Consider the following 6,168-nt stretch of genomic DNA (forward strand, 5'->3'; position numbering starts at 1 on the left):
GGAACTATAATTTTTACTAGGATGAAAAGTACCCTATGTTCTTCTCTAGACTTTTAATTTTATATTAATATGCCAAATTTTAATAAGATTGGTTCAGTAGAATTTATTATAATAGGTGCGATCGGATAATATTAATTAGGCAATTAGAATTGCAACATCTGTAATAACATTAAATTGCATTTGAAGAAAATAAAATTAAAAAAGTTGAGTCGTCGACGTTACTGTCGAGGTGTGTTGAAAGATTCAAAAAGGCTTCCGTACAAAAAACTTAGCAATTCATGGAAGATTAATCCTAATTAGTAAAATATCGTGACATCCTGGGTAAGTCGCAGATTCCCCTAGTCATCCTTCTAATTTGTTCCCATTGGCGTACAATAAACCTTTGTTACGGTAGGCCGGCGGCGGGCCACTGGCCGGTGGGTGGTAATGAAATTAAGAACCAGTCATTGTTGCATTAAATTCCACTTAAATTGGACATTGATCTCTATTCGCTGGATGTAATTTATCTAGATGACTTGGTGCCAATTTAAGCACTCTTAATACAACAAGAATGTTTAATGTCGGACTTATAAAAATGAATTTAAAAAATCATCTTAGTTCTTTTTGGTTCAATAGTATTAGTAAATAAAAGGCCCAATTAAGTACTGTAGAAATGTCAGTTATAAGTACTTAGATCAGATTTCTTGAAGTTATCAACGTCTGATTAGTTAATCATGTTTGCTTTGTTTTAAAGTTATGATACTCGTATTTTAAAAAAATATTATAATCAATTATTTACACACATTAGTTACAGTCCTAACGGCGATACCATCCCATTCCATACTTTATAGCAATAGATTTAATGAAATAGAATTAAAATTAAAATAACAAACTTAACCAGTACAATCTAGTCAATATTCTAATACGTCAGTGAAATTAGAAAATTTTATCTAGTAGATAAAATTGTTTAAAAGAAAATATTAGTTAATTGAAACTTGAAAGTTGTAAGTAAAAGTCGACGAAACTGCGTAACAAATTTATAATTTGTTCACATTTGGCACCGCTTGATTTAAAATGCTGTTGTTTACCATTTTGATTGTTTAATTATTTTTTATTTAATTTCATCGCTTTCTTTATTCAGAGAATATAAGCACATAAACTTATTTTACTTCGCAGAAAGTTAATTAACTAATGCTCAGGTCTGGTGTCAACACTTACGTATAGATTTACCAGTTAAAGGTCAAGGAATGTTAACAATAGGTACGAGGAATTATAATAACAACAATAATTGTAATATTACCAAATAATTAAACAATGTTATTATGGCTGTCTCATTCTCTCTAGGAAATATTTAATGATGGCAATTATTTTTAATTCAAAATAGGAAATAATTATTAAAGCTGAAAATAATAGGTAGGTAGATATCATTAATGATTTAGATACAAATACATAGTAATGATTCTGATAAAATAATGAAATCCACGTATTCTGAAAATAGTTTCATAAATTTGTTGAGTAGGAAACGGATTATAATTTTCTGTGGTAATAATGAACTGAAATATTATTCTTTCTTTTCTGAATAAATGAAAGAAAAACTTTTGGCATATTTAGAAAATCACCTTGTTATGTATATAGACTTTAAATTTGTAGAATTTTAGACATAACTGATTGACTTACATTTTATTCGCGTCTTATGACATGTCAAAATCTCAAAAATTTTGTTAGGTACTTCCCATAACAACATCTAATATGACGGGTTGCGTGGGCGCCACGATTATAAAATTAATTACTTACAACAAGTAAAACTGGATTATTATCGGTTTCGGGTGAGGACGTAAGGAAGGAAGTAATCAATAAAACTTCATTTTACATGGCTATCACATTAATAGAAAATAGAAATATTGAGGTAAATTTATAAAATAGGTATTATTTTTTTTTCAATACTTATATAAAATCGAAAGGGACAAGCCGAATAAATATAATGTTGACGTCGCAAAAAATAACAATTAAATGGAATAAACTCAAAATATAGAACACAGGACAAAGTGGAGAGGAAAATCTTCAGGCGTCAGGGATAAGGAGGATTCATTAGAGAACATGCAAAAATCATTTTATAGACAAACGTTTTCTAGAAAAACAACTACATACCGACATACAAAGTACATAGCTTCTGATTGTTGTGATCTTTAGTGATAATGAGAAAATCAATGAGAGCATGTAATATTTAGTGTCAGTTAAAAGCTGACTTCTTCAGAGGCGAATTTTTAATCAAACCATATCCGAAAATACATCAATGCCATCAACTGAAACAGAAGAGGAAAAAATTGCGAACTGTGACTCGAAAAATTAATTAATTACCGTGTGGTTCCCGGCACCAATACAAAAAAGAGTAGGACCGGAGTGGTCCTCTCTTTACCATGGATGTCGTAAAAGGCGACTAAGGGATAGGATTCTTTTTTAGCCGATGGGCAAGCATCCTGTCACTAGGTATTTGAATCTCAATTCGATCATTAAGCCAAATAGCTAAACGTGGCCATTCAGTCTTTTCAAGACTGTTGGCTCTGTCTACCCCGCAAGGGATATAGACACCATATGTATATATGTATGTATGTAAAAATTAAACGTCGCAAAACACGCGTATCATTGTTTTAGTACAATTGGTACCCAATGCGATATTAATACAGCGTTAGGTAATAATCGAGTGTTAGTAGCGAGAAAGCTAATCCGTATCGTCTACGGTGTAATTGAGGAAGCTCCGTAATGACTATAGCACACGCCAATACCGTGGGAATTGTAATCACTGTTTTACTGACGATTTTTGTTGAAAAGAACGACTTCAAAGCGTTGTTGCCGCATTATTGTTTAGCTAGCATTAGTAAACATTATTAAAATTTATAGTGTTTAGTTTAAGTAATACTCTTACATCAGGACATCATCAGACATCAGGCCCTGAAGCACTAAGGTGGAGGGTGCAACTGGGAATGCGCAGAGATGAGAAAGTGAGTATAGTTACGGAGGTCAGACTGGAGTTTTTTTGTTTAAACATAGCCCACTGTGCCGTGTGGTTGCCGGCACCAATACAAAAAAAAATATATATATATTTGTCGTAATGATGGTTATCGTAAAAGGCGACTAAGGGATAGGCTTAGAACCTTGAGATTCCTCTTTTAGGCGACGGGCTAGCAACGTGTCTCTTTAGGTATATGAATCTCAATTCTATCAGTAAGCCAAACAGCTGAACGTGGCCTATCAGTATTTTCAAGACTGTTGGCTCTGTCGACCTCGCAAGGCCTATAGACTTGATTTATACCTTCAATAATTAATTCAAACTAGATATTTTCTCTTAAATTCTTCTAATCATTCAACCCAGTGATATGCCACAACATACATCTGTAATCTCGTAGATCAGTGTTGCATGAGACAGGTTTATATGCAGTTTATATGGACACAACATTCATGTCAATATTGTTAATTTTTATTGGATTTGTCGTATGTTCTTCTTCCTTCCTTCCATGCGCGCCATTTTCGTCGTACGATAATCTATCGCTGTTTCGCTTTTTTTATGAAGTGAAAAGAGACAGCGCTGATGTTTGTCCCGGTTACATCCTCACTTGTGCGCCATTTTGACCATTTTTTTTAATTGTTTCATACCGTATGTAATTTTCTTTACGCCTAGCTATATTTGTATGAATTGTGTCGTATATAAGTTAGTAATAGATTTCTAGGAAAGCCAAATAAAATTGATGGTGAATGAAACACAGAAGAGAAGGCATGGCACTTCTCCCAAATATTGTTTCTAAGAACGTTTCTTGATATAATAAATTTAAACGTTTGTTGGAACATATAAATTAATTTTTGTTGGAACATGTAAATTCGTTGTAGGTAGTTAATGTTTCGTTTGAAAACATTAAAATGAAATATTTGTAAATGGTACACTTAAAACTTAACTATCGAGTAAATAAAGGCTGTGAGGTAGGTCAGCAGCAATTATGGTGATCGTGTGGAATAAACGTTAATTGACGCTTAACACGGAATTTCAAGTTTATTTCGGTGTCTATATAAATAATCATAGAAAATAGGTTCAACGCTCTGATAAAACCAAGAAAGAAAGGTAAAAAATTGTCACTTAGAACTTTAGACTAAGAACAGTCTATAGTATTATAGATAGCTAAAGAACATAGGTTCAATGCTCTAAAATTTTCAAATTTCGAATGTCAGTCACAATAATGCTGACTGATTGGATAATAGTCCCGCCGACGCCTGCGCCGGATGACGACGATCTCTGCGTTACCAGTAACGATCGTGTCATGATCTTCAATCCCTTGATAGGGGGCTTCCGATGCGATTTTTATTTTGCAAATTTTAACCGAACATTTTATAGGCTGGAAGTTCTTTATTGACATCGCATAATTGAATGAGTGTAAGTTGCGTCATATAATTGAAATATAACATAACCCAAACAAGCTGTCAAATCTCCGGTTATAGAATTATGCACGTGTAAAAAAGAGGAAAAAAAAATTGATAAAAAATATAAGGTTATAAGATATTTGTTAAGCCCAATAAAGCATTGTTTTTGTCTTCACCTTTCTAAATCAGAAGTGCATTAAATATTGATATTAAGTCGATGTTTCCTTTCAAAACCAGTATCTTATCTCTTATCCTCAGTTTTGATTGGTACTTCATAATCGCATTAATTTTTTGAGAAGCCATTATACCTGTCCCGTCGCATCCTAAGGGGATATAAGATTAATACGACGTTTGTATGACAGGTCACGATGTGGTGTCGTTGAGATTAAATTAACTGTACTTAATTCGGTTATTACGATACGTGTGACCAGTTCTTTATTTTCTTAGTAGATGCGCTTTGACGCGCCGCTGTTATTCAGTTTTATTTTTAACTAGGTATATAAGTAGTTTTGACGTAGTCAAATCCTTGTTGTTCTGGTAATATTTTGTTATTACCGGCACTGTGAGAAAGGGCGACTAATAGGTCCTGAGTTAGTGGATATTTTTGAGACAGTTACAGAAAAAAAAACACTGTTAATTAGTTTAAGAACCACTACTAATATATACATACAATATCATCACTACTCTTTATAGAAGGGAATTTACTGAAAAAAACGGGCGATCGATGCGTGTTTCTTTTGCATCATTCAAATTTATCAATATCATCAGATTAGTCTTGTCTTGAATTTTCAAAAAGTTTTAAAGGATCTTCCCATTTACATAAGTCTTGTATGCCTGCAGACTATCTTGTATCATATAACTTTCTTTCATTCATCCTCTCAACCTTTTTTCGCATTTCCTCATTTGGTGATACTTCTATCCTCTTAGTTAATTTTATAATGGGCATGAAAAAGTATGATCATATCTTTACACGTCCTCATCTGCACCGCACGATCCCAAGTAGTAAAATATCCCTATTAACAGAGTAATGAAAGTCAAACAAAGGGTCGATTCATGCTATTTCATGATTTTAGCTATTTCTGATCGCGGTCTTGGTAAATAGGTTTATTCTAAACTGTCATACGAACACCCGTAGAATGATGAGAAAGGAGATATAAGGCCTATTTTTTCGTAATGTAGTAAACATGAGTTATGAACTAAATTTCAACAAATAGTTAGTAGAACGTTAAACAAAGTATAAACTATCTAACAGACACCAGTACAAAATGTTTGGGTTGTTTATTAATTATACATCGCGTATGTATGGTAAGTCTGGACTGCCCACCGCGTTTTAGTAAAGGCTCGTTCATACTGTAATTTTTTTTTTGAAGAATTTTGAGTGTTAAATAAAATTTAAAATAAGTAATATTTTATCGTTTCTTATTATTATATTTTACAGGAAGATATTTTTTCCCAACATTTGTACGAGAACTAAAAATGTTTTGTACTAAAGACCATTTCACCCATCTTTACTTTTGAACTAGAATTAACAATTATATTTTAGATGATTTCATATTTTTTATCTTTAAATATTGTAATATCAAAACAAGAAACTGTTGCAATTTTTCAACCCTTTACATAGTGAAAACAGTCCGTCATTCTCACTAATTAATGTTACTAATGTAAGAATATTGTTTTCATTTAATTAATTGGATGATCTCAACTTGTTCATAGATATATAATAAACTCTTTATCATATAAACTCTTTATTACACCAAAAAAAAATTTGTTATCTAAAATTAT

Source organism: Amyelois transitella, chromosome 5 (genome assembly GCF_032362555.1).
Source record: "Amyelois transitella isolate CPQ chromosome 5, ilAmyTran1.1, whole genome shotgun sequence".
NCBI lineage: Eukaryota > Metazoa > Arthropoda > Insecta > Lepidoptera > Pyralidae > Amyelois > Amyelois transitella.